The sequence below is a fragment of the Coenobita brevimanus genome, chromosome 26, assembly GCF_032717465.1.
Source record: "Coenobita brevimanus isolate Jiangsu-jjx chromosome 26, ASM3271746v2, whole genome shotgun sequence".
NCBI classification, from domain to species: domain Eukaryota; kingdom Metazoa; phylum Arthropoda; class Malacostraca; order Decapoda; family Coenobitidae; genus Coenobita; species Coenobita brevimanus.
The window spans coordinates 23,041,643-23,067,626 of record NC_136979.1 but is presented as its reverse complement, the minus strand read 5'-3'; the positions used below and the strand labels follow the sequence as shown (position 1 = coordinate 23,067,626).

At 44.0% G+C, this 25,984-nt stretch overlaps 1 pseudogene; it reads right to left on the bottom strand.

The window, feature by feature from the left end:
* Nucleotides 1-23,928: 23,928 nt before the first annotated feature.
* LOC145394239 (5S ribosomal RNA) lies at nucleotides 23,929-24,047 on the bottom strand (annotated as a pseudogene).
* Nucleotides 24,048-25,984: the final 1,937 nt, after the last annotated feature.

The following is a 25,984-nucleotide window of genomic DNA, read 5'->3' as shown; positions in this document are numbered from 1 at the left end:
ATGAAATGGCGGGGGACAGAGTGACATGAAGGCAATTTGTTTGTGGCCACCCCTTACGGGATTAAGGCGTCTGGCAATAGATAGATAGATAAAATTGGACGTACAGTTGCCGTCTGAAAAATCGCTCCATTTTTAAATGAGCAATTATGAAACTTTTACACAATATTATGAAAAATTTGCTGCGTCCTGAATACCGCCTCAGTGGGTTTCGGGAGTTATTGTTCGCTGACCCGCTATTTATCGTAAAAAAGTGGATCGATAATAGTGTTCGCAGCAGCACATGTCGACGCCGAGACTGAGTGCTTCTAATGACTAATACACGGGTGCTGACGAAGTGTAAATAATAAGTATGGCTAAGAAACACGACGGAACTCAAGAATGGGAAGCGGGGATCCAGTCTCATACTGGCGATGCGACGTTATGGTTATGACAATGCCAGGTTCATATCCGCCATGCATTAACACTAGCCGCAATAACTGCGGCCACAGATGACGGACTTGATGGATATACGAGGCATGACCATCATAAATGACTGCCATACGTACCGCCAACCAAAAAAGTATCGCACACCTGAAGCTACTAACCAACTGGCAAAAAAAAAAAAAAAAAAAAAAAAAAAAAAAAAAAAAAACGAATTTGCGACAATTTTTGCCATTCCGAGTTGCAATAATAACAATGGACAATATCTGCACTTTTAATCCCAGGATGCCCCATACTGTACACCACAAAGCTTTATTCATGTTTAAGAATCCTGTGTGGGTTATGAGGACTGTTACTTTTTTGGCTGATTGTACGGGTGCGACGTAAACGAGTTCGTGAGGAGCACAGCGCTAACACCTTCATTGCGATGATGTACTCTTCATATCATTCTCCCTATCTTCTGACGATTTTATTCAGTTTTGGAGAGACTTTTGAACTAAAGGGGTTATTCATAGTTTCCTTTAACTTCTTCACTACAACAGGTCTCCACTACGCTGAATTACAGCGTCTGTAAGTGGCAAGAATGCTCTGGAAGTAGACGTCATCGGACTGAAGACGTTAAAGAAGCCCAAAATTGTTGTGTCCAGTGTATGTATAACTACTTCATTTGATTCAGCCGGAGTTTTCGTCATTTTGCTGTTTATTTCCCATGACTCAGTGGCAGAATAAGACAAAACTATGACCCAGCATGCTTTCCACAGAACTTCTTCATGACTAGCACTATATTCTAGTGATAATCTCTTGTTACAGGTAAACATTCAAGACAGAAAGACGACAATTTCATGCCTTGCTAAATCAGCTGAGTATGGTCCTAAGAAGTAAGGCCCCAATATCAGCAGATCAGGTGGTGAGAGAAGCAGACCTCAGTCATCAATACTCAGAAAGAAATTTAGTCGTGTGCGTCAGCCAGCTAGACTACGAGACCCTCCACCACCTCGAGACTCCCACCCTCCTCCATGTTGCAGGCGGGCGAGGCGTGAATGAGAGCCGAGCTGAATGTGGCATGACGGCTGATGTATCATGAAAGAGGAAGGATCGAGTACGACGAGCCAGCACTCACCTCCAGTCATGCACCACACACACACACACACACACACACACACACACACACACACACACACACACACGCAGGCACGCACGCACGCACAAACAAACAAACACTAGCAAGCACGCACGCCCCCACGCATAAGTGCACACTCGCGCAAAACCTGTATTTCGAGGCAGGCGTTGATGGACATGAGTTATTGCCGTTGCCTCGTTCGTATTACTCAAAAATCAATCTCTCTCTTGATGGAAATTGTGGTTACTCCACGATTCAGGAACACGACTAAATACGCTTTATACTTGCAATGCCATCCTATTATTGTATCAACTGCCCGCAGTCACCCTTACGGATACCACAATAGACTGAAGCACAAAAACAAGAAAGTTTGAACAATTAGATATTACCGCATGCTTAACGAACTTTGATATGAAGACTAATTCTTCAGAGAAATGTAATTCCGTCTTCAATAAGCATCCCGGCATATTTACGGTAAAGATCGGATAATCAAAACACACGGTTTTCAAGAAAAACGCTGTCGTTATCGCAAAGCGTTATAATTTTATAGACGTTTACCGAAAACGAAAAGGCTGAGACAAGGTACGAATTCTCTCAATTGTTCAGGCATTTAGACAAGACCTCGCCACGAGAAACGTACCACATGGCACAATCGAAGGAGCTATAGAGAGGATATCCGATATGCAGACGTGTATGGGAATGTCCTTCAAATCAATCGCCACGGATATCAATCTCTAATGGAAATTTCGGCAAGCTATGTGGAATAATTTTAAATACCATACAATGTGAAAATGGAATTGATCCGCTTTCAGTGTACTGTATTTCATTATCAAAAACGTTTAACCACTTCACTCTGATGCCGTATTTTGTATACTATTATATCTACCACCAGACGATTTAATTCAGCTTTGCAGAGACTCTTCGAGGTGGAGGAGTCTGACATTGCTCTCATTAATCCCTTCATAACCGGAAATACGTCCCAAGAAAATCGTTTGATGGCTGCCAGGATAAAATAAATACGTCACCAGACTGAAGGGGTTACGAAGTTGTCAACTATCACAACGATATGAAAAAAAAAAAAAAAAAAAAGAGCACAACAGCTGCTAAATGAGACAGGAGAGCCCAGGAGAATGTACGGGGAAAAAGAGGTTTAAAGACAAAAATTAATAAGATGGATGGGTCAATGGAAAGGCAGAGACGGGAAGGAGGTGTGAGGTGAGAGATGCAGTATTAAGTTGAGGTGTGATGTCAGTGTGTTCTCTCATCCAGTGTGCACAAGTCACGTCCCAGTCACCTCCACTTCTGCTGCCTTACAGTTGCCCTCACCTCAGCCAGTCAGGGTTAAGCCATTAACTCCAAGTCACCTTCCAGTCACCTCCACCTCTAACACCCTCCATTTAGCCTCACCACAGCCAGTAAGGAATAAGTCACCACGGTCAAGTCATTCCAGTCATCACCACCTCTAATATATTACTACAGTCAGTATTCGCATATCTCATTCAGTCAGTCGCTCTCGTGAGGCCAGTCAGCTCAGACGTGCTAGAGACCTGTGGTAGTGTTGTGCTAGTGTGCTTTAGTGATCTGTGATAGTGGTTGTGTTAGTGTGTTGTAGTGATCAGCGATAGTGCTGTGCTAGTGATCCGTGAGTGTGTGTGTTGTGGTGACCCGTAGTGACCCGTGATAGTGTGTGCTACCTTGTGTGAACTAGTGCGTAATGGCTTCCTCGGCAGAGAGCTGTGTCCCCACTGCAGGTACTGAAAAGGACTACCTTGAATTAAAGGAGGAACTTCTCGAACTGAAGCGGGAGGTACAAATTCTCAGGCAGGAGAAGGCACAAATGAGGGAATTGTTGGAGGAGATGTTGGAGGAGAAAGAGAAAAAGGCTGAAGGTTGGACACTTGTTAACAAGGGTGCAACGAAGTTCACTCTTAAAAAGCAAACGGAAATTAAGACAACTAATACATTCGACACACTACGGGACGAATGTGAAGGGAAGGCAGAGAGGGAAGTAGAGGAGAAGGACGGTGAGAGAACTTCCAGTACAGGTAAGTATAAACAGAACAAGAAAGGTAAGAAAAATGTTGTTGTTGTTGGAGACTCCCAGGTGAGATATCTGAACAGGGCCATGTATACTCCACTCGCTAAACATGTGTGTCTTCCAGGGGCCAGGGTGGCTAATGTGGTAGATAAAATTTCAAATATCGTAAAGGAAAGTGGTGACAAACCCACTGTGTGCCTCAGTGTAGGAGGCAATGATATTAGTAGCCGTAAGAGTGAGGTACTGTGGAAAAGGTACAAGTTGATGTTAGAAAAGGTTAGGGAGAGGGGAGGAACCTCTGTAGTGCTTGGTGTTTTACCAAGGTATGGGTTGGAAGGGAATGGTTGAGCAGGGCAATAGGGTTTAATTAGCCGCCTTGAAAGGTATTGCAAAGATAATGCAATACCTTTCATAGACAGCTGGGACCGGTTTTATGGACGAAGTGCCTTGTATAGTTGGGATGGGACTCATCTTAGCAGGCAAGGAGTTACTGTTTTAGCTGGAATGATAGAGGAGTTGGAGGGATTTTTTCGAGATTGAGAAGTAGGTGTACAGGAAGATGCAGCAACTACAGTCAGAAATCATTATTACCATGTTTGGATAGATGCATCGATACTTGCAAAATTAAGAACAAAAGTTCAACCAATAGTGTAGATACATCCACTCAGGCACCTCAAATTGAGCAGGCGATGATAGATGATAGAACAAGCGATGATAGAAGGGCGATAAGCGATAGTACAAAAAATTGTTATATTAGTAAAGTAAAGAGTTTCCCAGTTAGTAATAAAATAAATAACAGTAAATGCCAAGGTAAAGGCATAACTACTCGTAATAATCTGAAAGTGTACTACACAAACAGCCGGAGTTTACGTAATAAAATGGATGAACTGAGGGCTTTAATTTGTACAGAGAAAATAGACATTGCCGTTATTAGTGAAACTTGGATGAATACAGACACTCGAGAATTTTTAGCAGAATATCAGATAAAAGGCTATAATATTTTTGTGTCAAACCGTCAGGGAAGAAAGGGGGGAGGGGTAGCTATTTATGTAAAGGATTCATTAAACTGTTACAATAAAGCAGACATTAAAGTAAATAGGGACACAGAAAGTGTCTGGGTTGAAATTAGTAACAATAGGGAGAAATTAGTCTTAGGAGCAATTTACAGATCTCCAAAATTAAGTAGAGCTGATAGTAAATACCTCTGGGAGGAAATTAGGAAAGCATCACAGTCCAGCTTAGTAATAATTGTTGGGGACCTTAATCTGCCAAGGATAGATTGGAGAAATCAGACAGGAGATGCAGAGTCAGAGGAATTTCTAGAGGTAGTACAGGATAATTTCCTTTATCAGTATATCAGGGAGCCCACCAGAGGTAATAATATACTAGATTTGGTTTTAGCTAATAAAGAAAATATCATTAGCGATATAGAGGTTGGTGGACGACTTGGTAATAAGCGATCATGAAGAAATTAAGTTCAAATTTATTTGGGATGTCTGTTCCACTGAAAATACCTCCACCGTTCCTAATTTTCGTCTAGGAGATTTCGATGGCTTAAGAGCTTATTTTCGAACGGTATTCCACAGGGAGATTAGCTATTTGAGGGAATGTCAGGTTAGTGGGGATCCCCAGGTCATAGGTCAGGCGCAGGAAGCACGTGGGGACGTCCGTCAGGTGTCTGTGAGGGGGAGGTGGTAGATAGGAATGTAGTCCAGGTGACGGAAATTAACTCAGCTCCAGTACCAAACAGACGTTCGACCAGTGAGAAGTATAACGAGTTAATAAATATAATATACGGAGGCCAAGATAGATATATTCCTTCAAAACCGTTTAGAACTAACAATTCAGAACCAAGATGGTTAAACAACAGATTAAAATCTCTCATAGGCCAAAGGAAAGGAATATATAGAAAAATAAAACGTGGAGAGGAACACTTACGTAACCGGTACACAATTTTAAATAAAGAAGTAAAGAGAGATAAGAAAAGCAAAGAGAAGTTATGAAATTAAGGTTGCAAGTGAATCAAAAGTAAACCCCAGGGGTTTTATCAAATGTACCGAACGAAAAATAAAGATAGGATAGGACCACTCAGAACAGAATCAGGTGACATTACCAGTGAAGATAAAGAAATGTGCTCCATCCTAAATAATTATTTCATATCAGTATTCACCAAGGAAAATCTAAGCCTGGTCCCTCAAGCAGCAAATATTTACCATGAGAATACGGAAAATATTCTTAGTAAAATAACCATTAGTAAGGAGGACGTATTGAAAGAAATTAACAAGTTAAAACCTCAAAAATCGCCAGGTCCGGACGATATATATGCAAAAATTATAAAAGAAACCAAAGAAGAATTATGTCAGCCACTTTTAAAGTTATTTAATGACTCTTTAAGTTCAGGAGAAGTTCCAGAGGCGTTGAAAACCGCAAACGTAGTGCCCATCTTTAAAAAGGGTGATAAATCAGCTGCGTCGAATTATCGTCCGATAAGTCTAACGTCAATAGTAGGAAAAATGTTAGAGTCAATTTTGGCAAATAAGATTAGAGAACACTTAGAAAGATTTAATCTTATAAACGAAAGTCAGCACGGATTCAGGCAAGGACGATCCTGCCTCACAAATTTGTTGTCATTCTACTCGGAGGTCTATGAGGCAGTAGATAGCGATAAAGCTTACGATGTTATTTATCTGGACTTTAGTAAAGCTTTTGATAGAGTCCCACACGAAAGGTTAGTTAGAAAGGTTCGAGCACACGGTATAGACGGCGATATCTTAAAATGGATAGAATCCTGGCTGAAAGGACGAAAGCAGAGAGTATTAATAAATGGAACTAAGTCGGACTGGGGATTAGTAACTAGCGGTGTACCACAGGGTTCAGTACTCGGTCCCTTATTATTTATCATATATATAAATGATCTAGACTTAGGAGTCAATAGCAGAATCAGCAAATTTGCCGACGATACAAAAATAGGGCGTATCATTAACTCGACTGACGATTGCCATTACTTACAAAAGACCTCGATACATTGTCCAAATGGTCTAAAACTTGGCAAATGGAATTTAACGTTGAAAATGTAAAGTACTTAACGTAGGCAAGACCATTGGAGATACTAAATACAGCTTAGATAACAAAGAAATTAGCAAATCGGAATGCGAGAGAGATCTAGGAGTTATGATTAGTAACGACCTAAAACCTAGGCAACAGTGCATTAATGCGAGAAATAAAGCAAATAGGGTCCTAGGATTTATTTCGAGAAGCGTGAGCAATAGATCATCTAAAGTAATACTGAAACTTTATCTAGCATTAGTAAGGCCACATTTAGACTACGCAGTACAATTTTGGTGTCCTTACTATAGAATGGATATTAATTCGTTAGAAAATGTACAGAGAAGAATGACTAAAATGATACATGACGTCCGGAACCTGTCATATGAAGACAGACTGAAAAGACTAAATCTGCATTCGCTAGAGAGGCGTAGAGTAAGGGGAGACTTAATTGAGGTTTTTAAGTGGATGAATGGTATAAATAAGGGAGATATTAGCAAGGTACTTAAAGTGAGCATACAGGATAGAACTAGAAATAATGGTTTCAAACTAGAAAAATTCCGTTTCAGAAAGGAAATCGGTAGAAATTGGTTTGGTAATAGAGTAGTAGACGAATGGAATAAGCTACCTAGTAAAGTAGTTGCTGCCTCTTCCATTGAGAGTTTCAAGCATAGGCTAGATAAGCATATGACAAATAAGGGGTGGATATAGAATAAAGAAAATATTATAACCAATACTAATTCAAAAATAAATTTTCTTTTCAGGTTACACTATGATAGTCTCTATTCTTTCACACTTTCCTGTAAAATGTCCACGCCAGTTTTTCTATACGGCGTGGTGTTCTTTCTGACTTTTTCCTGCCGGCTTCGGCTGGAGGGTTTGGAGGGCGGGGGAGAGCCTTCTTCTTTGCTATCCTTATCTCATTCTAGTAGTTCAGTTACTCTTCTAGGAGCTGCCTAGCATGGGCCAACCGGCCTACTGCAGTTATCCTCTCTTCTTATGTTCTTATGTTCTTATGACCCACACAACCAGAACACGTGATCTGTACACATTATCTGTACAGCAAGGTACTTCCCCAATTTTCACCAAATATTTCACAAAGAGAACAATTTTGTGATCTATACTCTTCTGCGACTGCATAACAAACTGTTACCGTCATCACAGTATCATCGCCGCACTCTCATTTCCTTGCAGTCTACACGACATAATTTTTTAGTACAATCTTTTGCATCACATTCTTCCACAGCCTCTGTCACCTTTCACTACATCACACACCTGCACACCACCACCCTCCACAGCACATTAGCAGTACGCCACACCTCTGCCAGCCTGCACATCACAATCGTCAATCACTACGAGGATTCTCAGCAACTTCTACACCGATTCCTATACTATGCTACACTTACCTGTTCCCTGTCACCACTTTACAACTGCACCAACACCACATCTCTCTTATCAGCCCATCATCACCGCCTCCTCCTTACCAACGTCACTAACTGCATCACTCCACGACCATCACACCAACAGACACAACCGTAACTCACTTCATAATCACCAAATACAGCGCCACTCAACTACCACCCATCCCAACACCACCACACCCAACACCACCACACCCACAATCCCGTTCCAAACCTCATCCCATACGTACTACCACACTTTACCAACCCAACCCTATATGTACTATCTCCACTACATCAATCCCACCCCAAACGTACTATCTCACAATACCATCCCCACCCCACATCACCACCACTACAACATAACCCCAACCCCACTTCACGACCACTACATAACAACCTCAATCCCACTTCGATACTACACCACAATCCCAACCGCACTTCACCACCATTACATCACAGTACCAACTCCAATTCACCACCACTGCATCACAACCCCAACTCCACCTCACTATACCACCACATCACAGTCCCACTCCATCTCACCTCATCATCACAACAGAAACCCCACCCCGCATCACCACTATATCACAACACCACTGCCATTACCGCTATATCACGACCCCAACAAGAAACCCTTTCCACTTCCACCCATCCCCAGCATCAGACAGAGCAGGGAAGGGGCGGCGGGGGAGGACAGGACAGGGCAGGGCAGGGACGGCAGAGCAGGGCAGGGCAGGGCTGGGGCGGCACTCGAGGGGCGCCCCTAGGGACCCGCCTCACCTAAGGCACTTATCCTCCCTCTGGCAACTCCCTTTGAAATATTAATCTAATTTGCCTTCAGTCCTCGCTTTACTACACCGCCCTGCGCCCCACCCAGTTGAAAAGCTTTCCAAACAAGGTTAATGTTTCAGCAGGCCTCTCCCCTCCTGCTGCTGTCTTACCTACTGCTACTTCTGCTTCTCCCCTCCTACACTGCTGCTTCCCCTCCCACACTGCTGCCTCTCCCCTCTTGTACTGCTACCTCTCCTTTCCTTCACTGCTGCCTCTCCCCTCCCACACTGCTGCCTCTCCTTTCCTACATTGCTGCTTCCCCTCCCACACTGCTGTCTCTCCCCTCCTACATTGCTGCCTCTCCTTTCCTACACTGCTGCCTCTCCTTTCCTACACTGCTGCCTCTCCTTTCCTTCACTGCTGCCTCTCCCCTCCTACACTACTGCCTCTTCCCTCCTACATTGCTGCCTCTCCCTCCCTATAATGCTGCTCTCCTTCCCTATAATGCTGCTCTCCTTCCCTATAATGCTGCCTCTCCCCTCCTACACTGCTGCCTCTCCCCTTACACTGCTGCCTCTCCTTCCCTATAATGCTGCCTCTCCCCTCCTACATTGCTGCCTCTCCCCTCTTACATTGCTGCCTCTTCCCTCCTACATTGCTGCCTCTCCCCTCCTACACTGCTGCCTCTCCTTCCCTACAATGCTGCCTCTCCCCTCCTACACTGCTGCCTCTCCCCTCTTACATTGCTGCCTCTCCCCTCCTACACTGCTGCCTCTCCCCACCTACACTGCTGTTTCCCCTCCTACACTGCTGCCTCTCCCCTCCTACACTGCTGCCTCTTCTTCCCTATAATGCTGCCTCTCCCCTCCTACACTTCTGCCTCTCCCCTCTTACATTGCTGCTTCCCCTCCTACACTGCTGCTTCCCCTCCTACACTGCTGCCTCTCCCCTCCCATAATGCTGCTTCCCCTCCCACACTGCTGCCTCTCCCCTCCTACACTGCGCCACCCTTCCCATGCCTCCACTCCTCCACTGATAACGCCGCTATGAATGTTAGTCCGTCCTTGGTAATATTTCTGCTACTATTTTTCTCCTGGTGTCATTCCCTCATGCCCCAACTTCTCCCCCGACCCATTCAGTTTCTAGTGCCTTTATAACTCTCATCACGACCACAACTACCCCCACAACCACCACCACCACCACAACTATCACCACAACCACCACCATCACCACAACCACCACCATCACCACACCTATCACCACAACCACCATCACCACCACCACCACCACCACCACCGCCGCCAAAACCATCAACCCAACCACCAACACCACCACCGTGAGTGTAACCAAGGTCCCTGGCACCTCTATTTACTTCTACTTCGTTCAGAATACAACACATTATTATTGTCTTGAATGTCATTTCGTGGTAGGTGGGGGCGTTCGCCATCCACTCACTCCATGTAGTGCTGCTCTCGGGTGTCAGCCCTTTCCTCTCCTCCATCCTTCTTTCCTTCCATCCTCTTCTGGCTTTCTTTCCTTCATTCTTTCCTCGTCCTTCTGCCTACGGGTGACTTTGCATTCCCTCTTCTGTCTTTCTTTCCTTCATTCTTTCCTCTTCCTTCTGCCTGTGGGTGACTCTACACTGAGTGACAAGCCAAATGGTTTCATGTACACCAGGAAACCATTTAGTACGCTGGGTGGTAACCATATAACCAAACTTTGGTGCCTGGTGGTTTAGTGGGTAATTATGACACTCCAATCGGATTGAGCCGGTAAAGGTTTATATCCAAGGGGTGGTTGGGGTTTACTGCTCACGTAATGCCACTCAGGGATGAGTGAGGCTGGTCACTCTCATCCTGAATGTCAGGACCAACTTACCTAGCCCCGGGCTCCTCATGGGGCAACGTAGGATTGGATGATGGATGGATGGATGTCATTTACCCAGGCAAGGTCGTTACTAAAACAAAATTAACAAGAAACAAGAGATTACCGAGATGCAATAAGCCGTATCAGTGGCTAAGGATGAGGTGCTAGGGGGTCTCCTAAGCCCACGAGCAACGGCCCTTTGAACCCTATACTCTGCTTTCTCCTTATCACCTGCCGCAAGGATATGACCCAGTGTATGCTTTTCTCTCTCTCTCTCTCTCTCTCTCTCTCTCTCTCTCTCTCTCTCTCTCTCTCTCTCTCTCTCTCTCCTGTTCTTTTTTCCATCCCTTATCTCTGGCTCCTCACTCTCTCTTGCTTCCAGTACTTCTTTCTCTTCCCCCACCCTGTTCTCCTCTTCCATTTTAATTCTCTTCTTCCTCCTCCCCTTCCTATCTCACTTTCTCCTTCGCATCTCCTTTTTCCTTCCTCTCTCCTCCCCTCCCTTTCTCTTTCTGTGCTCCTCCTCTCTTCTACTTTCTTTTCTCCTCCTTTCCCCTTTCTTTCTTCCTCCTCCCCTCTCTCTCCTCCTGCTTGCTTTGTCCTCTTTGACTCTCTCTTTCCTTCTTCTTCCACTTCTTTTCTTCTTTCCTCTTTCTCCTCTCCCTTCCCCCTCACCCCTCCTGTATTTTTCCTCTTCCCTATCCCATCTTTCCTCCCACCTTCACCTACCTTTCCCAGACGTCGCCGAGGAGGGACGGGCAACTCCTCCTCCTCCTCCTTCCTCTTCTTCCTCCTCTTCTTCCTCCTCCTTCTCCTCGGCCTCCTCTTCCTCTTCGTCGTCGTCCTCCTCCCCCTCCTCCCACTCCTCACCTGAAATCAAATCAGTCATCAATTTATTATTTTTTAAAAAATGAAAAAAAAAAAAAAAAAACTATTGCTGACTGAACCAACTATGAGCTGCATTCTCGTGTGTCGATTAGGAACCGTAATATCTGTTTCATAGCGATTTAATTTCCATATTTCTTTTTCCTGTCATCATCAACTTTAACATCATCATTATGGGCTTTTCCCCTGCAGTTTCAAGTATGTTGTTTATATAACTTTAATACTGACATTTAGAATTAATAATTTACAAGATTTGTTTTTAATACTTCAAAAATATGTTTCTATCGACTGCACAAGAGTCATTAACATCTTAATTTTCACGGGCTGACATCCATTTTACTGAGACCAGAAACGGCCAATTTCACTGGTCACTGGAACACCTCCCTAAATCTGTAGGTTAAGACGTTCAGTATGATGAGTTTAAGATTTCAGGAAGGAAGGATCCCCGATCTTCACTTCCCTTCACATTGTGTACATGGGAAAATTAGCATGTTGTGTGCTGAAATACACTAGTAGGGAAGAGGTGGTAGTGTACATCTAGAGGGAAAAAACGAACAATGCACCTAACATAATGAACATGAAAAAAGTATCGGTAATGAATATGATGCAGCCTGTACGATTACTTCCATAATAACAGTTGTGGCGTCCTCTCGCTCTCTCCCTCTCTCTCTCTCTCTCTCTCTCTGCTCATAAGTATGCGCTGTTCGACGATTTATTTGCAGCGATGTCCAGGGTGTTTACGGAAATGAAAGCGTGACCTACTCTAATACAGACTACGTGTGGTTGATCCATCATTTTGCAAAAGGAGGGTCCAATGTTTTAACCCGCTGGTAAAAGCTGAGTATTTATAATATATATATATATATATATATATATATATATATATATATATATATATATATATATATATATATATATATATATAGTATAACATCTTTATATAGCCATAAACTAAAAAGCCTCATCAACAGGAGCAAATTCATACGTGAAAGAAGTGGAAAACGTACTTTGCATTCTTCTTACTAAAGTAACGCATCCTTACTGCAGGCTACGTTTTAGGTGTAACGCAAACAATAAGCATTTCTTTTCTGACAGTAATAGTGTCACGGGGTTTTTATATTATCGCAGTATTTTTGATATAAATGGTTAAATATTATTTAATTTGATAATAATATTCAATAATATTGAAGAGCAGAGACAATGATTGTCTTGCTACATCAAGCAACGATTACTTTACGCTGGCTTGTGCACGATTCTCTAAGAACGAGAATTTATAAACTTTCTCAACAGTACACAGCAGAGACTAATTACTCACAATTGCTGAATTACTGTACTGTTAGCCTCTGGAGAAAGTTACATCACCCCTGACAATAAATAACTAATACTAATAATAATAACATCAGGTTCTTGCTGATGCATTAACTCCTGGCACAACGGATTTTAAGTTAATACAACAAGACTGGTCTAAGTACCAGTTATGAATAGTAAATGTTTATGCAAGCTAGGAGCTGTATGGAAAATAAGCTTAATTATGGAGAAATGAAACAAGATTTTTACTCTACATTAAGCTCAAGAAATAGAACTGTTAAATTTATTAATCACAAAAATAAATTTAACATTACATTTCAAATCAAATTAAATGAGACGCTCGCTCACTCACACAGAAGCTAAATACTTACGCCTAGGAAAAACACCTTAACTAAGCTCTTAAAACTACAAAATACACAAAAGAAATACCAGTCGATGAATACTATGTATCACCACTAAGGTGGGAGTACTGGGATTAACTGTACTAATGGAGCTTGGGGTGCTAGCTGACCTCTCCACTTCTGAGCACAGACCCTTTCTCCGTCACAGCAAACACAAGACTGAATTCAAATAATGCATAGGCAGGACGACAAGCCACCAGAAGAAGGCGTGGCTAACGGTTGAGGAGCAGGGGCGAACGATAAAGAAACAATAGTATCGCTCAGTAGCGCACTTAGTGACGTGCATCAAATCGGTCACCCCTGAAAACGGTGACGAATGATTTGAAAAGTATACCCCGAAATGGAGAGAGAAACGGTTAACTGAGCGATACACAGTGAGTTTTCCACTAATAGTTCGTGGCTTCTCACAAAAAGGAAATGTCGCGAATTGATTCGTGACATTACGCCCCATGAAAATTAAATCTTTCTTCCTTCAGAAGAAAGATTTCAATATACATATATATAAATCCTAACTCAGTCACACAAGATTCACACTGTGGTGTGTGTGCTATCCTGTTACAGGAGAAAATCGCAGTCACCAGTGAGTGAAAAAAACCTCGTATTTACGTTAATAGAAGCAAGCTTGAGGGAAAAACTCCGTGACGACGGTGAAAATCCTGTACTCAGGTCAAACTGAGCGAAAATTCGCTACATTTACACTGACAACTAATTGTTGTGTAGCATGGTGTATGTAATACACAGTGTAGGTGTGACAGTTGTAGTGTAACTGTACCTACGTGTAAAATGACACAGTAAATAATATGGCGACGACGAAGGCAGAGGAGAAGAGGCGGCAGCGTGCGGCAGACGATCAGCTGGTCCGCACAGCAAAACTGCTACACCCATTGCTGAACCTGCAAAACCAATTGAGGTGGAGCATCAAAAGTGTCAATGAGACAAAATTCTTATTAAGTTACAATTACTCTCTCTGCCTAGCAGTCAGTGCTATGACGTACATTCGAGGTCGCCATTAATTATAGCACACGATTATGGTCGGCAAGTTAAGAATCCTTGTGCAATCTCGGGTCTTCCATAGCCTCGAACCGCACACGGGTCCTCAACCTGTGCCTCAACCTACAGTACTTATATTAGTATTGGAGAGCTGAGAAACCTTGTGCAAACTTGGGTCTTCCATAGCCTCAAGTCGCCTCTGCAGAGTTCTCACTTCCCCCTTAACCTACAATACAATACTTATATTAGTACCGGAAAGCTGAGAATCCTTGTGCAAACTTGGGTCTTCCATAGCCTCAAGTCGCCTCTGCGGATTTCTCTCTCCCCCTTAACCTACAATACTATACTTATATTAGTACCGGGAAGCTGAGAATCCTTATGCAAACTTGGGTCTTCCATAGCCTCAAGTCGCCACTGCGGAGTTCTCTCTCGAACTTCCCCCTTAACCTACAGTACTTCTATTAGTACCGGGAAGCTGAGAATCCTTGTGCAAACTTGGGTCTTCCATAGCCTCAAGTCGCCACTGCGGAGTTCTCTCTCGAACTTCCCCCTTAACCTACAGTACTTCTATTAGTACCGGGAAGCTGAGAATCCTTACGCAAACTTGGGTCTTCCATAGCCTCAAGTCGCCTCTCAACTTCCCCCTTAACCTACGGTACATAATATGTATGTAAAGGCCCTGGACATAATGTGTCCTGTGGGGCCAATGGGCGAGACGTCAGGTCTGCACCCACTTCACCACTACCCTGTCTCTCAACTGACTCAGAGATTACAGGTGTGGTTATAAATGGCACAGGAAGGGCATGTCCCTGAGTAGTGGCGATACTTTGGCACACACTGCAGGAACGGGCAAAACTATCTATGTCCCGTCCCATCCCTGGCCAGAAAAAGTCAGCTCGGATACGGCCCTGGGTCTTCCTTTTCCCCATGTGACCTCCTGAGGCTGAACAATGACCCCATTGTAACACTGCTAGGCGGTACTTGGCGGGAACGACAAACTGCAGTCGAACCTCGCCCTCGGGTGTTCGTGACTCACGGTAGAGCCGTCCTTGTTTACGAAGGAACTTGGCTCGACCTCCCCGTGAATACTTTATCACTCGACCCTTTTGTTTGTTCCGCACGGTAGCAAGTGTCGGGTCAGAATGTTGTTCTTGCACAACAAGTTGACTACACATCAGATCTTGCGGCGATTCAATGATCACTGGGGTGACACAGTCTGGAGCCTCAGTCATGGCTCGTGTTACCGCAGCAGCCAAAGTCTGAGTAGCGTCATCGGAGCAACTATCCTTGGCTCCTTGAATATTGCCTACTATAAAGTCAAATAGAGGCTCTGGCATGACAACTGCAAGTGTCATACCAGTATAAAATGGAGATGCCACCTGGATACATGCCTCAGGGAACAATCTCACTGATCCATCAATAAGCTTTGCATGGATCTGTCGACCTGTATACTGTTCAGGCCGAACTAAACTCTGCTTAACAGAGCAACCTGAGGAACCATTGTCTCTCAGGACCTTCACAGGAATGCCTCCCACAAACCCTGGCTGAACAAGGAAGGTACTGTCACCTGTGGGAGGGCCTGTGGAGGAAGCAGCAAGCCACTCATGAGGCTGCTGAACTGATGTGGCGAACATTGTGCCTTGAGGGTTATATTGGGAAGATGGAACATTGGCCATCTGTGGAGGGGGGTTCGCTGTCACTGTGGGACTAGTGAACTGTGGGGAAGTACCCACACTGGTAGGGACGTGACCACCAGGCTGCTGCTGAGGAATGAAGGCTGCATTCGCTTCCTGCCTCTTTTGAGCTGGAGGTGAAAAAGTTTGTCCCGACGGTCGGTTGCGTGGTTGATACTGCTGCTGGTTGGGGTGCTTGTTGTACCGCTTCCACTCAGGTTTCTGAGTGTTTTGCCCCTGGTCCTTCCACTGCGGTTTTGGACCTTGGCCATTATTCTGAGAATGACCTTGTTGCTGGGATTCAGTCTGAGACTGCTTCCCAGACTTATCAGTATCTTTTCTGCTCCAGGTGTTTTGCTTACGAGCTTGATACCCGTATGCAGTAAAGAATGCGTCAGCCTTCTCTGCCATTTGGCTGGCATCTTTCACCTGGCAGATCTTAAGCTGTGCTATGAGCTCAGCAGGCCACGACCTCTCTAGCTGTGTACGCAGCATAAGGTCAATTATCCCCTCACGCGTGGAAGGAGTTTCATCTTTCTCCATCCACTCATTTAAGTAAGCTGTGAGGCGATCAAGGAACTGAACAGCTGTCTCCTTGTCTTGGAGACGAGCTCGCATGAACTGAACTTTGGCGTCGTCTACTGTGAGACCATACGCCTTAATGAGTGCAGCTTTCATCATCTCATATGTGAGATTGTCTCCACGAATTCTGTGGAGAATATCGAGGGCAGGGCCCTCAAATAGGCTAAGAAACTGAAGCCGCTTAGCTGCCTCATCCAGTTGATATAAGTCAGCCATGTCCTCAAAACGAGCTATGTACGGCTCGATTCGCTCGCTTTCCTTGTATGAAGGAAGCTTGATGCGTGGGGTCGCCAGGACATGTGCAGGGGGAACGCTCGTGGAGCTTTGACCAACTGCACCAGACGTGTCTGAAGCCAAGGAATCTCGCTTGAGCTTCATCATTTCAAGTTCATGTTTTTCACGTGCTTCTCGCTCGGCACGTTCATGCTCTCGTTCTCTGTCTCGTTGTTCACGCTCGTATTCGCGCTGTTCTCGCTCGCATTCGCGCTGCTCTCGCTCGTACTCGCGCTGAATCCTACGCTCTTCACGAGCATCATTCTCGCGCTGCTGCTCCTGATTATGCCGTGAGAGTATATACTCTTTAATTTCGGTTGGGTCCGAAAGACCCATTTCTTTGGCTTCCTGTAAAAATACAGTAGTAGCCATTTCGCTAATTTATTAAGCAAACCGAAATTGAGTACTGACTGCTTAGCGACGAATACTAATAAACAAAAGTAAAGAATACAGACACAAGCTAGTGGTGACCAGTCTTATCCAGTTAACTGGCAAAGAATAAATCAAAAATGTAAATGACTGGGAAGACTCAATAATAAACACAATGGTACGGCGACTACCCAGAAGCGAATAAAATTGTCTGGCGTTACCAAAAATAAACTAGAGTTAAGTATTCTATTGATTAATAAAGCAAAATTCACTTGCTAAATTAACGGTAAACACCAGTAAGCTTGTGCCTATAAACTTTAATGATAAATACCTAAATATGAATGAGTGAGCACTATCTCGTGAATAGCTTTAGAGCTAGGAGTTAATATCCTGGAATGAGGTCGCCAATTGTCACGGGGTTTTTATATTATCGCAGTATTTTTGATATAAATGGTTAAATATTATTTAATTTGATAATAATATTCAATAATATTGAAGAGCAGAGACAATGATTGTCTTGCTACATCAAGCAACGATTACTTTACGCTGGCTTGTGCACGATTCTCTAAGAACGAGAATTTATAAACTTTCTCAACAGTACACAGCAGAGACTAATTACTCACAATTGCTGAATTACTGTACTGTTAGCCTCTGGAGAAAGTTACATCACCCCTGACAATAAATAACTAATACTAATAATAATAACATCAGGTTCTTGCTGATGCATTAACTCCTGGCACAACGGATTTTAAGTTAATACAACAAGACTGGTCTAAGTACCAGTTATGAATAGTAAATGTTTATGCAAGCTAGGAGCTGTATGGAAAATAAGCTTAATTATGGAGAAATGAAACAAGATTTTTACTCTACATTAAGCTCAAGAAATAGAACTGTTAAATTTATTAATCACAAAAATAAATTTAACATTACATTTCAAATCAAATTAAATGAGACGCACTCGCTCACTCACACAGAAGCTAAATACTTACGCCTAGGAAAAACACCTTAACTAAGCTCTTAAAACTACAAAATACACAAAAGAAATACCAGTCGATGAATACTATGTATCACCACTAAGGTGGGAGTACTGGGATTAACTGTACTAATGGAGCTTGGGGTGCTAGCTGACCTCTCCACTTCTGAGCACAGACCCTTTCTCCGTCACAGCAAACACAAGACTGAATTCAAATAATGCATAGGCAGGACGACAAGCCACCAGAAGAAGGCGTGGCTAACGGTTGAGGAGCAGGGGCGAACGATAAAGAAACAATAGTATCGCTCAGTAGCGCACTTAGTGACGTGCATCAAATCGGTCACCCCTGAAAACGGTGACGAATGATTTGAAAAGTATACCCCGAAATGGAGAGAGAAACGGTTAACTGAGCGATACACAGTGAGTTTTCCACTAATAGTTCGTGGCTTCTCACAAAAAGGAAATGTCGCGAATTGATTCGTGACAAATAGTACAGTAGTTGAGGGGAATCTGGACCCCCTGGACCTCCCTCTCTAGATCGGACCCCCTGCACTAGACTCCTTAGACCTCCCCCCCTGGACTGGACCCCTTAGACCTCCCCTGGACTGGATCCCCTAGACCTCTCCCTCTGGACTGGACCCCCTAGGCCTTCCCCTCTGGACTGGACCCTTGGACCTCTCCCTCTGGACTGGATCCCCTAGGCCTCCTCCCTGGAGTGGACCCCCTAGACCTCCCCCTCTGGACTGGATTCCCTAGACCTCTTCCCCTGGACTGGATTCCCTAGACCTCTCCCCCTGGACTGGATTCCCTAGACCTCTCCCCCTGGACTGGACCTCCTAGACCTCTCCCTCTGGACTGGACCCCCCCTAGGCCTCCCCTTCTGGACTGGACCCTTGGACCTCCCCCTCTGGACTGGACTCCCTAAATCTCCCCTCTGGACCTCACCCCTGGACCTCCTCCTCTGGCCTGGATCCCTGGACCTTCCTACCTTGACTGGGCCCTTGGACTTCCCCCTCTGGACTGGACCCCTGGACCTCCCCTTCTGGACTGGACTCCCTAAACCTCCCCGCTGGAGTTCACCCCTGGACCTCCCCCTCTGCACTGGACTCCTGGACCTCCCCCTCTGGAGCGGACCTCTACGACCTTCCCTTAGACCCCCCCTTGACTGGACCCCCTGTACCAGTCCCTCTAGGATGGGCTCCCTGTACCAGTTCCTCTAGACTGGACCGCTTAGACCTCCCCTCTGGATCGGACCAGCTGGACCTTCTTTGGAATGGACTCCCTGTACCTCCTCCTCTGGACTGGACCCCCTGGACTTCCCCCACTAGATCCACCACCGATGAATGTTCTAATACTACAGAGAACACCTGTATGTTCTGTAAATCTATAGCTAACCCTTACCTTGTGCAACGGTTATATAGCCTCATGCATGGTTTTTAAATGGCATAGGAGACTTCGTTTCTTCTGTTTCTTTGTAATTTACTTCGCATTTATACGTTGGTGTTGCCTTGCATGTTATTTATATTGTTTTCACGTCTATAGACTTTGCCTGAACAACACACACGAGGATATTGATATGTAACGCTCAGAAAAAAATATCTATGGGGTATTACGAAATAACCAAAGCCACTAAAAAACAGAGCCCTGAAACAACAGCACAGCTGATCAAGTGTGTATGATGTACCAGTATACCTGTATTTGTGTCGCATTTCTTTAAGTCAGAGCTAATCAGGAGGTTGCCCATCACTACCGACAACTTTGTCACTGGGTGACACCACAGCAGAAGCAGAGAACAGCACCACATCACATTTACCGGCCTGAAGGCAACCAAACAACATTACTAGAAGGCAACGCCACAACAGACTGCAGCACCAAATACCACCACCACCACCAGAACGCAACCCTACACCACCACCAGACAGCAACATAGCACCACACCACCATCACCAGCACCACAGAGCAACACCACACCACCAGCAAAGCGCAACAGCATCCCCGACCGGCCATCCATCTAGGCGGTGTGTGGCAGGGCATGAGGCAGAAATTAGCGTCATCTAATTATCGAGGAGGCATCGGGTACACTCGGCAATTACTACACGTGAGGTGGGTGGGAGTACCTGGAGCAAGGGAGATCAGTGCTAGCCCATCGCCTCAGTCAAAATATGTAAGTAGGAAAAAAGAAACCAAGCCAACACAATATTACGTACAGGCAGGGATATAAATTCGCCTAATATTTCACCTCTTCTACTTCTCTGGTCCTCTGATGTCTTACAATCCTAGGCTGAGAAAGGCTTGATATGTATTGCTGCCCATAGTTGATTCTCTCCTACATGATGCATCTGGGAGAAAAATGACGGATATGCCTAAAAAGGATGCATTATGAGCAAGTTAGTAACGGTATACTGTATAGGCTGAGCATGTATTATAATTTACCCTCTTTGCCATTATTAGCAGGTTGATAAAAATATCAAGATTGGAGTTCATCCGAGCAAAGTGAATGTATTACAGCATACTTCACAGACTTCCATGATATATGTCCTGCCAGCTATCCAGTCAGGTACAACACTGCAGTATAGCCAGATATGTGCACCTCTTCTCATGTAGCAGTACATCATAGGTTTCTAAATTTGTATTGCAAGATGTAAGTACATAGTTATTACAGAATTACTTTTAACATGCAGGCTGCTTTGCTTCTGTACAAGCTGGCTGAATGGTGACATTCATTGCAGCACCAACACATAAGGGATGCACAAACACTCCATTTTTATCCCGGCAGTTTCTTTCCACACCTGTCATCCAGCCATAACCAGCAGAACATGTTGGAAATATAGGTCATCAGATGCGTGTACTGTCACAGTTGTACATCCACTTTCTATGTATTTGGCTATAGTTTCTTCCCCATACTATTGCCACCTTCCCTGTCTTGGTTATTACGAGTAAATTTCCATTCTAGCTCAATAATTACACTCCTCTTACATTCATAGTCTATTTTATTACCTTTCCCTTCAAACAGTGTGCAGTGATTTAAGTTACTTGATATAATACTGGTAGTTTTCTTTTTCTATCCCAGTCTGCTAGATAAATCTTCCCTCTTTTCCTTGAAATCATTCCACTTCTATACATATCCAGGTCTGTTTTATACATTTTCAGACTGCTTACAGTTCAGTTTTCCTACTGTAGTTTTCTCCTCAACTATTCACATTCTTGAAGATGCTCTCCTTCACTAAATATTGTTACGTCCCCACCCCACACTGCCACAGGCTCCAACAGCAGTAGTACAGTACAGGAAGGACGTTGCCCAGTGAGTTGTTCTTCCCATGGTCAGCCTTAGGTGTACGTACACAAGATCAGCTGAGGCGAAAATAATCACTGGCTGCTTAAAGTTCGCTGTCTTTATATTCCAAATAATTCCACTTAATGCTTTCCAACTTCACTGTTCTCACAAGCACTGGAGCTATACACATTTTACTACCTGCTATTACACTTAATGCTTAGCAACACTTCACAGTTATTACACTTAATGCTTGACACTGCACAGTTTTCTCAAGTTCCAATGACATACAAACTTCAATAACCCGTCACTGTTTGCCACTGTTTTCACAAGTACCAAAATATACAATCTTCACTGACAGTAATTACATTTAATGCTTGCAAAGCAACTCTTCACAAACTTCACTAACAGCATTGCACTGACACTACACCCAAACCGACTGCACTTCACTCACACTGAACTGAAACCCGACTAAACTTTTAATAATCTCTACCCCATCTTATATAAGCTTGTATTATTCGAGAAACGTCTACATTTTACGAGTATACTCTCGGTGGGCAACAGTTGCCAACTCAGACATATCAAAACATGCAGAGTTGTCTCACATTACATAACACTCTAAATCATTTACCATACGAACTTAAATTACATAATTTAACATGCAATCACTTAAATAAAACATTATAAAGAAAAAGAGCATAAAAATAAATGAATGTTTAACTTACGAAATAACTAGGCTCACAAACAACAGGCAAACTGGCAAGTCTGATGACTCGTACTGGTATTTACGGTACGAGAAACTTCTCGAAGGTACGAGACTACCTAACTGGCAAATCTCCCTTCATAACACTACCCCCTCCGTAGTTCTTTGTCGTTCCGACAAAACTAAACAATATATACAAACATAAACCCTAATCCTAACGAAACATCCAACTGGACACAAAATAATCTTTCAACTTATCAGGTCCTCTTCTATGCCGCTTCCAATGAAGTCCTTGTTCCTCCACACAGTCCAGTCCTCCTGGAAGGTCTTGGTCCTCTTCTTGAAACAGCACACATCACAGGTCCGACACCACTCTTCAACATCCTGACACATGTCAATCCAGTAGAATTTGTGTCGCAGCCGACTTAGAACTGTCTTCACTCCCAGGTGCCCACTAGTGATCTGGTTATGGGACTCATCCAAGATCTCAGACCTCATCTTCTTCAGAACCACCAGTTGCCAACACTAGCTGCGGCCATTGGGTGTCTCCCACTGACGCTCCAGTAGTCCGTTGCAATGAAGAAGATCCCACTGACTCCAGCAGCTCCCGGTCACAGGGCCCAACCTGGAAACTCCTCCTCATGACGGTCGAACTGCACTCTGCTGCAGCCACTCCAGCACCGTTTGCAAATCTGCACCCTTCATCTGCATCCTCCCCTGGTCTTCTCTATCCGACACTTGCCCCATCACTACAGTACAGCAGCATTTCTTCCTACAATTCCCATTCCTACTACGCTGCATGTTGTCTGTCCTTCTGTCTTCTCACACACTATTCATCAAGGTTCTCTTGCATTTCTTCAGGGGTGGGGCTTCTTGGAAAAAACTAGCTGGTTGTTGCCTCTCGTCACATGCCTTCACCAGGGACTGATAACTGTTCTTCTCCATCACTGACATCTGGCCCAGAATTACCACTGCGGCACCCTTAAGGCTAGTAGCAAGCTGCATTGCCCACTACCTATCATTCCAACCATTCTGATCCGCAGGTAACTCAAACTGTGCACAGTAAGCTTCCCAAGATACTCTACCATCATATTCCTGAGGTTTCTTTTTAACTGGACCCCCATTATAGCCATGCACTTCACTAGTTTGGGGCCTAAAAACTGGGGCATCATAATTAAGGCCAGGACTTAAAACTTCTGCATTCTGATTATTCAACCCTGTAATGCTACCTTTAGATGATTGGGATCCGTCAAGATTCACCATACACTGTCCATTCCTTTCATATGCTCTTTGTACACTAACCTGAGGCTCAGCAGTGCAGTATTTCTCTACAGCCTCCATATTCTCACTAATTATCTTCTCATGATCAACTACATGCTTCAACTGGCTATCTACATGCTGTTTGCACTCCATCACTATTTCCTTACTAACTGTCTTCAGCTGTTCGTCTACATGCTCTTTGCACTCCGTCACTATTTCCTCACTAATTGTCTTCAAATGTTCGTCTAAATGCTGTTCTTCCTTGATTTCCCCCATGAATGCATCTGGCTGTCCTTGGATCCTCGGTTGCAATTCCCTCTGTTGCTCCTCCGATGCCTCTTCAAGTTGTTCATATCATTCATTTTGTTCTTCACATTGTGCCTCTAGTTGTTCCCTATGTGCCTTCACTAGTAGAGTTTGTACCTCTCTTAGTTCTTTGAGTTCTTTCTCTCCTTCAGTCATTCATTCATTCATTGCCAGACGCTATATATATATATATATATATATATATATATGTTTTACAGGGAGGGGCACTAATCCTCCAAAAAAACCCACTTGACATGTAGGGAGAACGTTATGCCAACAGCATCTGGTGTTCCCAGGCGGTCACCCATCCAAGTACTAACCAGACCCAACGTTGCTTAACTTCGTTGATCGGACGGGAAGCAGTGTACTCAACGTGGTATGGCCATATATATATATATATATATATATATATATATATATATCAACCTGACATATTTAGTCATTGCCAATAATTTGACACTTCATGCTTCCAATAGCTTCATGTTGTCTTCCTGTCCTGTTCGGCCTCTTGTCTGGACACCTTCTTGCTCCATGTCGAAGATTAGACTCACTGCAGCCCTGAAATAATAATTCCACTCCTGACACCAGTGTTACGTCCCCACCCCACACTGCCACAGGCTCCAACAGCAGTAGTACAGTACAGGAAGGACGTTGCCCAGTGAGTTGTTCTTCCTATGGTCAGCCTTAGGTGTACGTACACAAGATCAGCTGAGGCGAAAATAACACTGGCTGCTTAAAGTTCACTATCTTTATTTTCCAAATAATTCCACTTAATGCTTTCCAACTTCACTGTTCTCACAAGCACTGGAGCTATACACATTTTACTAACTACTGTTACACATAATGCTTAGCAACACTTCACAGTTATTACACTTAATGCTTGACACTTCACTGTTTTCTCAAGTTCCAATGATATACAAATTTCAATAACCCATCACTGTTTGCCACTGTTTTCACAAGTACCAAAAATATACAAAATTCACTGACAGTAATTACACTTAATGTGCAAAGCAACTCTTCACAAACTTCACTAACAGCATTGCACTGACACTACACCAAAACCGACTGCACTTCACTCACACTGAACTGAAACCCGACTAAACTTTTAATAATCTCTACCCCATCTTATATAAGCTTGCATTATTCGAGAAACGTCTACATTTTACGAGTATACTCTCGACGGGCAACAGTTGCCAACTCAGACACATCAAAACATGCAGAGTTGTCTCACATTACATAACACTCAATCATTTACCATCTATCTATCTATCTATTACCAGACGCCTCAATCCCGTTCGAGGTGGCCACAAACAAATTATCTCCACGTCGCCCTGTCCCCCGCCATGTCACTGCCCCCCTCCGAACTCACACACCCCTCTCTCATATACCTCTCCACCCCATCCCTCCAGCTCATCCTCGGCCTCCCCCTCCCTCTTCCCCCCTCCACCTCACTCACATACACTCTCTTCGTCAGTCTTTCGCCCTCCATTCTCTCCACAAGGCCAAACCACCTCAGTGTATTCCTCATAACGCTTCCTATCACATCCACATCCACATCCACACCACAACGCTCCTTTACATTCTCATTTGTCAGCCTGTCTCTCCATGTGACTCCACAGGCTCCTCTTAAATAACTCATTTCCACTGCTCGCACTCTTGACTTGTGTCCATCCAGCAACGTCCAAGCTTCACTTCCATACATTAGAGTTGGTATCACAATACTGTCATGTAGTAACTTTTTCACTTCCATGCTCACTTCCCTGCTTCTTATCACTGCTTTCAAGGAACCAGCAACCTTTCTTCCCTGCTGTACCCTTTCAAGCACTTCACCCTCCAAACCTCCATCCTTACTCATCACACTACCCATGTACTTAAACGTACTCACATTTTCCAATTCCTCACCATCCAACCTCGCTGAACATTCACTGACTTCACCCCTCTCGAAGACCATTACTTTACTCTTCCCTACATTCATCTTTAGATTCCGTTTCTTACACACTCTCCCAAACTCATCCACCAAGCCTTGCAGCTCGCCTTCGTCTTCACTCAACAACACAGTATCATCTGCAAATAACAGTACAGGGAGTTTCCAAACACAACCCTCTCTCACCAGGGCCACTCTAACATCCACTACCCTACCTCGTACCTCTTTTATTACCCCATCCATGTGCAGAATGAACAACCATGGAGACATGACACATCCCTGTTTCAACCCAACTTTCAAAGAAAAAAATTCACTCAGTTCACCATCCACACGCACTGCAGCCTTAGCACCATCATACATACTCTTCACAGCATTCAACAATTTCTCATCTACTCCATATATT